Source organism: Rhodnius prolixus, unplaced genomic scaffold, assembly GCF_049639745.1.
Source record: "Rhodnius prolixus isolate KJV_2025 unplaced genomic scaffold, Rpr scaffold_12, whole genome shotgun sequence".
NCBI classification, from domain to species: Eukaryota; Metazoa; Arthropoda; class Insecta; order Hemiptera; family Reduviidae; genus Rhodnius; species Rhodnius prolixus.
Window position 1 is genome coordinate 10702739 of NW_027411635.1, and position 14592 is coordinate 10717330.

Consider the following 14592-nt stretch of genomic DNA (forward strand, 5'->3'; position numbering starts at 1 on the left):
TCGAAACTACAACAAACCACTTTAAAATGCAAGTAAACTCAGAGCGACAACATTCATGTGTTCACTTCCAGTTCCAGATAACAACTCAACTCTTTTGTTTTTACTTTATTAACGAATTTTGCAACTACATACAGAGTCTGCGAAAAGGATTAATCGTGAGTGTTCTGGATGACAGAGAACGGATTAGAGGGATTGTTATGGGAAGCTAATTTGGCAAGAAAAGTACCGGTATTGGGCCTAAGTCAGTGACTGAAGGAATATATAGGTCTGAATGGATGGTAGAGGTTGGTTACAATGGGACGTTTACTACGGTATTTAGGATACGAGATTCCGAGATATTGAGATTAGTTCGTTTGGCTGTCTTGTAGAGCGTTTATCAAACAGTATTTTCCTGTATTTTATATCTTTTTTTTTTTGCCGAAGTTCCCTGTAAATCGTATGCCTAGGTAAAAGGCAGGGAGAGATATTTCTCTTGATGGGTGAACGCTATATACAGGGTGACCAGAGTTGTATGCTCCACCCACTTTTTTTTTAAACGGCGGGAAATTTCAAAAAAATAAAAAAACACGTATTTAATCATTTCTAGTCTAGTTTATTTTCAGTGATTGACCCATTTTTTTAAACCCTTGTATCTCGAGATACAGCATCCAACTTTTGTTTTTCAAATGGAACGTTATATTTTTTTTGCATATTTTGCAAACTCCTAAAAAAAAACAAAAAAAAATTTTGAAATCGGTTAGGTTTTTCAAAAGTTATGGTAATTTAAAATATGAAAAACAAATTTCAGTTTACTTATTTAGCTTACAATTTACAGAGTAAGTAGCATAGAAATTCAGTAAAAATCAGTAATACAAAAATAAACAGTAAAATACAAAAAATTCTTTATAATTATTGAAACTTACGTGGCTATGCGGGTTGGTTGAGTTACTGTTTATTTTTGTATTACTGTTTTTTACTGAATTTCTATGCTACTGACTCTGTAAATTGTTTTTGTATTTGTAATATCCAGGCCCTGAAGAAAACAATATATTTGTGGAAACGTTGGCAAAAAGACGAGTTTGTTTTATTTGATCGATTCCTCGCCAATCTTGAATCCTAACAATTTTTCATTCACGAAACCTATATATTCATATTTTGAATATCTCCATTTGTACCTGAAGATGACACTGAGGACGTATTATAAAGAAAAGAAATAATAAAACGCCTCAAAAAAAAGCTTTATTTGGTAATGTAACAAGATGTCAATGAATAAATATATGATAAATTGGTCTATTTGAAAGAAATATAAGTGATTTAATGTTAAGGGAATTTAAATATTTAGCTTAAAAATTCTTTTTGTCATTTACAATTGTGAGAATTGTGGAATGTGAAAGTTATCAGAGGGTTTCATTCCATATTAAAAACAAAAATGATTTTATAAGGGAATTGCGGGGTCGTCATAATTCTGTTAAATTAAGAGTCGATGGCAAACCTACTTAATGTTTTATAGTTGCCCAAAATTTAGTGAAAATTATAAATTTAATGGAGATCAACCTATTTAGACTGCAGTAAGATAGGGTTAAATGCAGTTTTCAACAGTGTGTGTGTGTGTGTAAACGTGTTATTATTTATGTTCTGTAATTGGGAAATATCTTGATTTTTACATCTTTCTATAAAATTTTTTTATTAGATTGTAGACAGAAACAAGCTACACCGAGCCAGCCTATATGATCAGAAAAGCCGACAAGGGTTTAGTGTCGGTATGGCGATACTGTCGCGATAAGATAACACACAGACATACTGCAATACAAACGACAAGAATAAAATAAATATCAGATGAAAAAGCCGACCTCAAAAGCAGGCCGAATCAAAGGAAAACTGTCAAAAAGCCGCCATATTCACCTCTTTTACCCCTCCCCCTCCACAAAAAAAGCCTTAAAAATTTTGGTGTGCATGTATCAAGATCAAAGGATATCGTGCTGTTATCCTTTATCCTGGTGGAAAAATAAAAATAAATCTGGTGTAGGTAATGGCACAAAGTTTAAATTTCTCTACCCGCTAGTTACGAAGATATGTTGAAATTATGCAAAATACTAGGTTTTGTGATAATCTGAATTTTTCAAAATGGAAAAATACAGTTGCCGTATGTGCGTTGTGTGTTTCAGTTAGTAAAAAACGAGAAATCTCAGAAAATACAAATTTGATATTTACGTGTCACCCGATATTTAGCCTATCTCGGCTAACTGTATCATTTTACCGATTATCATTGATGTATTACTTTACTGTAATTGTCAAATTACTTTACTAACTAATAAAGTTGAAATCTATAAGATTTATATGGAATTAAGGATTCAAGATTGACGAGGAATCGGTCAAATAATAAACAACAACTCATCTTTTTGCCAACGTTTCCACAAATATATTGTCTTCTTCAGGGCATGGATATTACAAATACAAAAATACAAAACAGTTTAGAGAATCAGTAACATAGAAAATCAGTAATATAAAAAAATAAACTCTTTTTTTTATATTACTGATTTTCTATGTTACTGATTCTCTAACTTGTTTGTATTTTTGTATTTGTAATATCCAGGCCCTGAAGAAGACAATATATTTGTGGAAACGTTGGCAAAAAGACGAGTTATTTTTATTTGACCGATTCCTCGCCAACCTTAGTTCAATAATTTACGGTCACGAATTTATATGGAACGATAGTTTTGATTTTCGACCGTTGTTAAATTGTTGATTTTGGGAAAATATTGAGGTGCGGTCAAATCAATTAAATTCAAAACAACAAATTTTGTTTCATCTTATTAACGTTTCGGTAAATCTATTACCTTCTTCAGGATAGTGTAAAATTTGTGGAGTTTAACGTTAAGATGAAACAAAAATTTGTGTTTGAATTTATTTGTTTGACCGCACACTCAATATTCCCCAAAATTTGGAACTTTTGCCTCATAAAAAATCAATCTAGAGCACTTTCTAAGTAAGGTTTCACTCTCAAATTCTGCGTTAGGGAAAAGTGTGATCAAAAGAAATCACCTTCTAACGATTTTTTTTTTAAATTTTCGCATTAAAACTAACCGAAAAGATAGTTGTATAAGGGATTATCGTGAAAAAGAATAACTACACGAAAAAGGTAAACGTTAAAAACACTTAGCTTTAACAATTTTTCTTCACTTTTACTACAAAAGATAAAATTCACAAATTTTCTGTAAAAATATAGGGATTTCTCTTCTTTAACAAGTGTAATTTCTTTTGCAACAACCCAGATCCTATTGATTTCGAGATAAAAGTAGCCAAAAATTCGAAACAAAGCTGCATTTTCTGAGACTATACTCTCGTGTATTTTCTATTAACGTATAAACTAATAAGTAGTAATATTAGAGACAGAAACATCGAGCTGCTTTTGAAATTTCTTTAATATTTTTCAATCTAAATTGAAGCAAACTAACGTTTAATAAAATATCCAAGTTCATGGGAAATCTTAACGAAGAAACAACTCGAAGTAAGAGTCAGTCATGAGAGTATTCAAAAGAGATTTTGATTCTGCAATTATAACTTTTCTAAATCATAATTTAGTAAGGTGTTTTAAAGTTGAGAAGTTTTTTTACATATCAATTTTGACATAGATTCAGGGACATTGTCATTTGACATTAAAATGAGTCGTTTTTTGGGGGGGGGGATACTGCCGGTTTAAAACCAAGTACAAGTGTACTGGTGCAGTTTGGTGTCTTCAACGTGATCACCTAGGGGAAATAGGGGCTTATTAACTTAAGGGGCGGTTCTAGTGAACTTATTAGTGTCTATGGCAGCAGGGGCCGGATTTTCCTATAGGCTAACTAGGATTCAGCCTAGGGCCTCAAGATCAAGAGGGGCCTACATTCAAATTGTTAGCAAAATTAAAATTACACTATTCTAAAAACAGTGAACACTAAAACACTGTTTTAGTAATGTATCACTGGAGTGATGTATTTTATTATCTCTCATGTAATTTACAAACTTAAAAATGGGAGGTGAAAGGGCCTCTTAAGTGGAATAGCCTAGGGCCTCTTTTTATCTAAATCCGGCCCTGCTCATAGCTTAGATTCTCAACCTTTTTTTTTTTGTCGCGGCACACTTTTAACAATTTCAAAATTTGGCGGTACACTAACAATAAGATAAGTTTAAAAGTATTTTACTTATCCTTAATGCGCTGTGTAAAATAGTTTATGTATATTTTCAATATAAAATAAAATAATATGTACTACAAAAATAACAGTATATGTTTATTAAGGGATTAATTACAAGTTAATAATAAGAATACTTTTAATGAGAAATTTTAGCTTGATGTTTTTTGATGATTTCGTTAATATTTGGTCGTATAAAATGATAATGCTACTCGAATATCGTCTTCTACATTTAATATATAATTTTTATTGTATGCATTTCAAAAATTTGGCGGCACACTTCAAAACTTTCGCGGCACTTTTGCATGCCGCGGCTCAGTGGTTGAGAATCACTGGTCTAAGGACTTGTAGCTTCATTGGGCAGACTATGGGGAAACTTAAAAAGACTATATGTAGTATAAATTGCATAAATTTACATTTAAACAAGCAGCCACAACAATGCATACAGGCAAATTTTTTTTAGTAAACAATTCATCTGTCTTGTAGTTCTACAAAGTGCTGACTTGTGATAAAACAAAAAACCATATTCACTGCGAGAAATCCTTTACTGGTCGACATTTATAAATTTTGCAATCATTTGTCAGTATTAACGCACTGATAACGCTCTGCCACACATAAGAAATTGAAGAACCTATAATAGTAATAACTAAGGAACGGATTTTTATGTATTTAAAAATGCCAAATATTTAATTAAAATATGCATTTATTTTCGTCAATTATGTGGAAAATATGTGATTTTCTTAAAATATTTTCTGGAATATTTAAGTAAAATGGACATTTTTTTTTATGAAAATGGATTTTTTTTGGGGGGGGCAAGTTATAATTATTTATGCAAGAAAAGAACATTTTTACAATTTATAATAATTTATTAGGAACAAAATAATTTTTTTTTACAAAATAAGTTTTTACAAGATGTGTTAAATTTTCAATTTTGAAAACTTCTCTCTTCGAAATTGTTTGCAACCACATGAAATTTCAAATGTTGGAACGTAAAGTGACGACGATCTGGGCGTAAGATGGACTTGTAACGACTAAAAGATCGTTCAACATCTACAGATGTTATAGGTGCCTTGCTGAAAGAAGTTATCTCGTTGGTTGTAAAGGGTACACGATGTTCTGCGGTGACTTCTGTTCCACTGATAATATCAGAAATCTTTGTTCTTGTTCAGTACTTCTACCAGTTTTGATCTGATCAGATCTCCCTTACTCCCAGGAAAAAGTTCTGCTGGAAACTTGCGAAGATATTTAGCAACCAGTTGTTTGTTTGAGGCCGATGTTCGTGGCATTTCACCCAAAAAAGAATACACTAAGTGACAGAACGAAATGAATTGGGCACTTCAACGAACGAGCTGAAAGAACAGACAACGTCAGACAACTTCAAAGAACTAACAAGTGCCCGTCACTGTTTAGCAGCATTCTGTATAAATTACAATAACCATTGTACCCACTGTGATTCACAGCCCTACAGTCTGTGGTTCACAGTTCCTGTCAACCACCTCCCAATTATGAAAATATGCCCAAAATAAAAAATATGTACATATTTTGATTAAATATGTAGAAATATTTATTTATTTTTATCAAATATGCGATAACATCCAAATATGTGGAAATATGTGAAATAAAAGTAGACTCAAACGGCTTAAAAAGTGTCAGTATGAATACTTCTAGTTGAAAAACGTCTGTAAATTGCCTAGAAAAAAATATGTAAATACATACGAATCCGTTCCCTAGTAATAACTCTACTTTTTACATCAGCCTCGTATTCCAGACTTAGTTCTAGCTCTTTGGCAACTATCTGTTTGTTCCACATCAGAATTTGTAACTAGAGAAAATTTTAGTTACTTTATGAAAGATGAAAAATGGGATTAAAAAATAAAAATAAAAATCCACAAAAAGGGTTCCAACATTAGGCAGAGAAAGATGGCTAACAACAATTACAATGGCCACATCTCCTAGAGCAAAGCTTAAACCAGAAAATAATATTACAGCTTGTAAAATTTTTTACAATAATTTATAGCGTACGTTCTTATATCAACTTTTCTTTTAAGAGAGAAGTCTACAGATCGCCAACAAGACATGAATCAATCATTATATCCACATAAGGGTCCCCTGGTTAAACAGGACGAAAAATGAGGTCTTGTAAGATTGATAAAGAACTTAATCCCAACGAGATCAAACCCAAAAAGTGCATTTCTCACTGAAGAAGTTACCAATTTCGTTCAATGAGCAGGATCGCACGCATTCAACTACAGAAAAGTAAGTTACAGTAGATTTGCTAACACATTCTCTGTATTGTACAAGATTAAGAGATCAGTAATTTGTTGGCATTATCAGCCTAGAATATCTTGATGAAACCAAATAAGTGGTAATGTATCTTCTAACATTCATACCTCGATTAATTTTATAAAGAACAAATACAATGAACCAAGCATGCGTTAATTAAAGAAATATTAAACTTACTTATTTTTTTAACGGAGAAGTTTAATGTTTTTATAAATAAAAAACTAACGAATTTCGGAATAATACATTTTATAAATATAATTAGAACTTGTATTATAAATTTGTAAATTTGATACATCAATTTTTATGTATGTGTACACCTTCAACTCAGTGTTCTTCACAATAGAAGGTAAAATGATTAGTTTTAAAATTCTTCCCCAAATTTTGGTAATTTTTTTTCTATAAAAAACTTGTTCTGCAACTTTTTAATTCACTCAAATTTTGTAAAACATATCCTGTGAAAGATCAAACCATACTTCTTAAAACCATTTTAATTTTCATTGCTAACTGTTATTTTATTTAATATATCTCATTATTATTCTAATCTAAACTATACAAATCTAAATATGAGTTGAAATAAAATTGGATTCCAAAAGAATTACCCTTGTATTGTTGCACGTTATCTTAACTCGCCGAGACAAGAGAAATATTTACGCGTAAACTCTGTCATACCTTATCTGTGTGTCAGCCCTCAAAACACATACATACACTCACAAAAAGATACTAAATATTTGAACAAATAACAAGTGTGTTGGATGCAACGACGCTTTATACTAAACATTACCTGTTCGGCTACAAAGAATAGAATAGCAAAAAATTAAAAAATAAATAAATCAGTAATCTGTTGTAACTTATGGTCAAATCACAAGAAGTTGTCATGAAATCATGAGGTAAACACACATTATGTATAATACGGTTGGCAAATAAGTTCGTTCGGTTTTTGAGGGTGGAATAAATATCAATTTTTTTGATACACATAATAAATTTTAATCAATTATACATTGACCATTCTTATTGATAACTTCTTGCCATCTTTCCACCAACTTCATTATACCACGTTCGTAGAACGTCTGTGGCTTATCGTCAAAAAACCAATCAAAATGTTTTTTGACAGTCTTCTCATTATCGAAAGTTTTTCCGTTCATGGAGTTCTGCAACTATCAGAATAAATGATAATCAGAAGGTGCCAGGTTCGGTGAATACGGAGGATGAGAAAAAACATCCCAGCAGTTTATTCCGAGTGGTCAATGACGCTTGCGGTCTGGCGTCGTCGTGGTGGGAGACGACACCTTTGCGATTTGCTAATTCTGGACGTTTTTTGCGGATTGCATGGTCCAATTTGGTTAACTGCAAGCAGTGTGTGGTTGAATCAATTGTTTTGCCTGACGGTAACAGATCGTAATAGATGATACCTTTATAATCTCACCATACGAAGAGCATAATCTTCTTCGGATGCAATTCCGCCTTCAAGCTTGTTTGCGGCGGCTCACTGCAGTGCTTCCATGATCTTTTAAGCACTACATTATCGTAGACGATCCATTTTTCATCTCCGCGTTACCATCCGCTTTAAAAATGGGTATTTTTTTGACGTTACCGCAACGAATCGCAAATGGATATGCGAGTGGCTAAGTTGGCCTCGGTTAATTCATGCAGTACCAAACGCTGAGCCGAAAAACGTATCCCAGCAGGCGCAAATGGTTTTTGAAGCTCGTATAGAATATATTACGTGCACTTGCTATCTCTCTCACCGATTCGCATGGATCATTATCGATTACGCCCTTGTCATCATCTGAATTAATCTCGGTCGGGTGACCGGAGCGGGGAGGATCATTAATGTCAAAATCTCCAGAACAGAAATTGACAAACCACTTTTGGCATACGCGTTCTGTTAGGGCATCATCACCATATCTTTTTATGAGCCTCTGCAGCTCGTTTGCCCTTTTTAAAATGATAGAGCAAAATATGACGAAAATGCACTTTATTTTCTTCCATCTTTACAGCTACGCAGCAAGCGCAATATTAATGTTTGTTAAACCGAAATCCATAGAAAGGTTACGCTTAACATAATCTTTCAAATGAACAATCGAGTTGTGCGCTTGCGCCGAAAATAACAAAAGTAAATCGAAATGAATCTGTGCCAAAATAAAAACCGAACGAACTTATTTGCTAACCCGATACATTACTATGGGTTTTAGTAGAAAATTTAAACACTCATGCGTGTAAAGCAATTTAAAAATTCAGTAAAATATATTACTGTGGACTTTAGCGAAGTAAATCTTGTATTAACAGAAATATACACAGCTTTAGATAGTAGACGGGATGAGATAAAACTCATCTAACTTATTCAAACACATCATTTGATAGCTTATTAACTAATGTATTTGTTATATCCATAATTCAGAAAAAAAACAAACTAATTTCATATTTCTTAGTTGATCAGCTCATTAATAAAAACAATGTTCAGTCTTAATTCTAACAACATTCTTACTATTCTGAGTTATAACTGACACACTATTTATGACAGCTCTCATAAAAGCGATTATGTCCAGGTAATAAAACCATCTAATATCAGACACTCAAAATATAAGTGTGATTAAATAGAGTGGAACAATTAAAAATACATTTTGGATAGATAATAAATAATTTATGGGCAAGGAATTTTGTTTTAAGATGTAGTTGTGTACTTGACATTATGTTTACATGCTACCACAAACTAGCTGGCACATTTATTAAAAAAAAAAAAAAAAAGTTAGACCTAATTTACTTTGTTTTTATTAACAAATACAATGAAATTCACGTTATCTGATAGCATATTTAATTCTTATACAGATATAAATTTGGATCTGTACCATATTTTAAAATGAAAATTTATAAATTATATCTCATATAGGAAAAGTGGGGGAAAAAATTGCCAAAGTTGGGTGTTTTTGCAACGTTACACTTTTTTCGCGCAGTTTTTTTGTCGATTCTACTGGACAGTTTTAATTAATATACGAGGGTCGTTTGAAAAGTCCGGGCAAAGTCAGAGAGATAGCACTACTGGCGCGTATCGAGGTTATGTTTAGTTAGTAGCATCTCTTGGAAGAACACACACCAAGTTTCAGCCAGATCGGTCTATTTCTTTGTGTTTGGCATTCGTTTGAATCGAGGAAGTCGAGTGATTTTCAAAAAATGGACGAAAAAGAATTTCGTGTGTTGATTAAACACTACTTTATGAAAGGCAAAACGCCTCAGGAGACTAAAGAGAAGCTTGATAAACATTATGGTGACTCTGCACCTTCGATTAGAACAGTTTATAAGTGGTTTCAAAATTTTCGGAGTGGCCATATGGGCACAAGTGACGCTGAACGTTCTGGACGCCCTGTTGAGGTTACTACTCCAGAAATCATTGATAAAATCCATGATATGGTGATGGATGACAGAAGAGTGAAGGTGCGTGAGATTGCTAGTGCTGTGGGCATCTCGAATGAACGGGTACATAATATTTTGCATCAACATTTGGACATGACAAAGCTATCCGCAAGATGGGTGCCGCGATTGCTCACGCTTGACCAAAAACGAAATCGTGTGAAGTGTTGCAAGGACGGTTTGCAGCTGTTCCAGAAGAATCCGCAGGACTTTAAGCGTCGTTTCGTCACTGTGGATGAAACATGGATACATCACTACACTCCTGTGACCAAAGAACAATCTAAACAATGGGTTACCAAGGGGGAATCTGCGCCAAAAAAGGCGAAGACCGTTCCTTCGGCCGGAAAGATTATGGCGACTGTCTTTTGGGATTCGCAAGGAATAATCCTCATCTACTATCTGGAAAAGGGTAAAACTATTACAGGTGCATATTATTCATCGTTATTGGACCGTTTGAAAACCGAGCTGCAAGAAAAACGCCCACAAAAAAGTCCTTTTCCATCACGACAACGCACCAGCTCACACCTCAGCAGTTGTGGTCGCAAAATTAATGGAAATAGGGTTCCAACTCGTTTCACATCCCCCCTATTCTCCAGACTTGGCTCCCTCGGACTACTATTTGTTCCCCAATATGAAGAAATGGCTGGCGGGAAAAAGATTTTATTCAAACGAGGAGGTGATTGCAGAAACGAATGGCTATTTTTCAGACTTGGACAAATCCTATTATTCGGAAGGGATCAACAAACTAGAGCAGCGTTGGACGAAGTGTATAAGCCTAAAAGGAGACTATGTTGAAAAATAAAAAAGGTTTACCCCCAAAAATTAAGTAGTTTTTATTTTTGCACGGACTTTTCAAACGACCCTCGTAAAACCAAGAGCCTATTATAAAGCCGAGAAAAAAAAACATTCATCAAATATTGGTTTAAATTTTAGGACCACACATTTAATTCTAATTAATGTTATATATATTATATTTTTTAGAACGTTTTAGAGTTAACCTAAAGTGAAGGTTCCGTTTAAAGTTCCATCTTGATAGAAATTAAAAAATTAAATTATTTAAATACATTTTGGTTACAAATATCAACTGTTTCATTAGGTATGCTTGCTTTCTATCATTTTGATGGTTTTTTGTTTGTATTTACTCTTCAAAGATCAGTTTATCAAATGCTATAAAAATAAAAATTATCCTCTACTTAGTACTTTATATTCAGGCGGAGGCTAGGGCTGGCGCGTACAGATTAGCGAGAAATGGACAATGGAGGCGCATTAGCTCCTCTATTGGACATATGAATATTACAGACAAGGTCGACCCTGGGCCGGTCATAGACATGGTTGGGGACAGCGTTTGTCCTAAATACAGTTTCGAGACTCTGTTTCAGGTGATCCTCAGATCGAGGACTGAATGGAGGGTAAACTGGACAGAACAGTGTCAGAAGGGAGCCATGTAGTTTACGGATGGCTCCAAGATGGCCCCTGTGGGACCGGAGCTGGAGTGTATGAGGCTAAACCTGAGGTACTCATTGAGAGTCCTCTTGGGAGATATGCCACCGTCTTTCAGGCCGAGGTCTTTGCCATTAAAACTTGTGCTGGGGAAAATCTGGCGAATGAATCTTAGAAATAGGGAGATTTGCATTTTTTTTCGGACAGTCAAGCGGCACTGAAGGCCCTCTCTTCCTTCAGAACCACCTCTTTCCTGGTTTGGGAATGTTAAAAGGCCCAAGAACTACTGGCTCGGCACAATAAAGTCCGACTGGAGTGGGTGCCGGCCATGTGGGGATTAAGGGGAATGAAATAGCTGATTAGTTGGCCAGGAACGGAGCTAGTACTCCCTTCATTGGCCCGGAACCAGTCCTGGGGATCACCAAGGTTGCAGTTCGTGAGGCTCTCAGAGATTGGGATCTGGTGAGAACATGAAAAGTACTGGGTGATGCTTCCTGGGGTCAAACACAGCGTTATGCCCTTGGCTGTGCAAACAATGAACCAAAGTGACTCTAGGTTTGGGCAGGAATCAGATCACTCTGATTATAGGCCTATTCACAGGGCACAGCAGGTTCAGGAAGCACCTGCACAAGGTAGGGCATTAGCTCGGTACCGCTGTGTGCAGATTGTGGTCAGGAAGAAGAAGAAACGGCCTCTCTCACCTGTTATTCGATTGCTTTGCAATCGAGCGGCTGCGCTACCGATATCTTTGGTACCTTGAGACCAGAGGAGATTATAGCGCAAAAGGAACTGGTAGGGAAAGCCCTCAACCTTCTTAGAATGGGAGGTTTCACCTATTAGACTTAAGGAAAGGCACAATAAGTTTCTTGGCATGGGTCCCGTCCTGCCGTTTAAATGCAGTACTTTATATCGAATTGTCACAAGTACCACTCAAAGTTTTGGAGATAACGTGGCAGAAGCCAAGCTTAGGTTCTATTTTTTGCTTTTCATTATTTTCCCAGTCACCAATCAGTGGATTTCATTAATTTTGATACAAAAACTAAAAGAAGGCTATGAATTCTTTATTTTAGGACTAATTTTAGCTTGGGACAGTGTATTTCTGATCTCTTCCTTTCTCAACTATAGTTGCAATCAACTCAAGGTTTCACTAGATCATAAACACTCACAACAATAGTGTGCATTAAATATGTTGTAAAATTTGAAAATTATTTTTGTCCTTTTTCTTTTCCCCAACTGCACGTAATAAGGGAAAGTATTGCAATCGTGCTGAATCTTGAAATTAAGTTTCACCGAGGAAAATACCTTCCAAATTTCCAAAAAAAAAATTTTTTTGTTAATGAAAACTAAAACTAAAAGTCAAAAACTATAACCTGAACGCTCAAATTTTACATTTTCGCATTTTGACAGTATTTAAGCGATGAAACTTCTAAACTGGATCTATCACATTACTGAGAGTATTTTTTTTAGCTTTTGGTTAGGATTTGTTCCAGCAATTTAATTTTTTGTAAAACTTAGCACCCACTTGCTATTTTAAAACTTTATTAAAGAACATAAGACTAGCTTTTAGCAGGGGCTGTCCCGATTTTTAACTAGTTTACTCGCATACCATAGAGATTTGAACATTTCCTGCCATACTTACAGAAAAATATATTTATCTTGAAAATTTTCGTGGCCATAGCTCATATATAAATAATATTATCAAAGATTAAATAAGCTGCTAATATTTCATAGTTTTTAAAATATTCTTCTACAAGAACAAATAAATACCACTTTACTGTGTAAACATTACAGTTGACCATTAAATCTCAGCTTTCAAAAAGTTTTTTGAAATATTTTCATACTTTTTTTTTTTTTTGAAAATAGCTCCAATGTTTTCCCTTAAGTATTGGTAAACTTCTTGCACACACGTTAATGGTGTAAAACAGGAGATTAGGCAGAGGTTTATGGCCGCTAATAAATGCTATTATGGATTCCTTTATGTTTATGAAAAGCCGAAATTTATTGAGGATAACAAAATATACTTTTGTATAAAAATGGTAAAGTGGTTTTGATGTATAGAGTAAAAGCATGGACGATGACCAAAACAACAGAGAAATAAAAGCTAATCGTCTTATTGAAGAAAGATTTTATAACGGATATATGTGGCCCAGTTGAACCAATGAACAGTGGAGAGGATAAGGCCGCCATGAGCAAGTTATATTCGGAAGTGGATACTGTTCAAGTACAGTGGTCAAAAAAAGTATTCATACACTAAGTTTTCTTACTTTATCTACTGAACTTTTGTTTCTAGGATGACTATTTCTTCAGCACTGAAATCGAAGATAGTAACAGTGAATTTAATGCTCTCATTTTCTTTTATAAACATAAAGAATTGATTAAAAAGCAGAAAAATAAAACCCTATTGAAAATTCATGGTCTTGTTTGGAGCCCAAAATTTGAAAATTGAAATGTTCTTCCAGAAAAGAGCTCATAACCAATCTAAAGAAATTATGGGCAGAAATCACATCTTAAGAGGCACTAAACCTGGTGGAATCTATGCCAAGGAGGCTTCAGGCAACAAACAAATGCAAAGGGATTGCTTACAAAATATTAGGTCTTTAATTTTGCGTTAATTATAACATTCAGACTGAGTGTTTGAATACTTATTTTGTATACAATAAATTATTTTTCTGCTTTTTAATCAATTCTTTATGTTTATAAAAGAAAATGAGAGCATTAAATTCATTGTTACTATCTTCGATTTCAGTGCTGAAGAAATAGTCATCCTAGAAATAAAAGTTCATTAGATAAAATAAGAAAACTTTTTTTGACCACTGTATATCTAGTTGACAAGACTGCGATGGGCTGGCCACGTTTTTAGGATAGAAGAACCTACGATTGTCAGAAGCGAGCGGTTCGGGTGCGAAAACCAAGGTTGACAGGCCCGAGAATAAGATGGCTAGTTTTGCGAATGGTATAAGTTAGCTAAATGTTCGTAATTGAACTCGGCTAGGGATACAGAAATATGGTGTAGACTTCTTGTGCTGTCCTGTACCCTCATCAAACAGTTCTAGCGCTAAGGAGTTAGTTAATAATTTGTAAACACCTACTTTCTACAACATTAATTTGAAGCATTCTATCCCAAAGAATTCATTTTAAGGTAGTTATAGGATTTTAGAAGGTGTTTGAGGGTGATGTAATTTGTAGTTTAACAAATTATTTAGTAAGACCACAGAGTAATCTGCAATTTTAATGATCTTTAGATAACCAATCAAGCTGAACTCTTGGAAATGAGTACAACTATTCGAATAAGGATATAAGTTTTACCTGAAACTAT

The 14592-nt window shown here is 34.2% G+C and overlaps 1 protein-coding gene across 1 annotated transcript in view; it reads right to left on the reverse strand.

Annotated features, from left to right (window-relative positions):
• The window catches only part of LOC141461734 (uncharacterized), a 51546-nt gene that overhangs the window by 35524 nt on the left and 1430 nt on the right, over positions 1 to 14592 (reverse strand). The gene's annotated exons all lie outside the window — the stretch shown is intronic.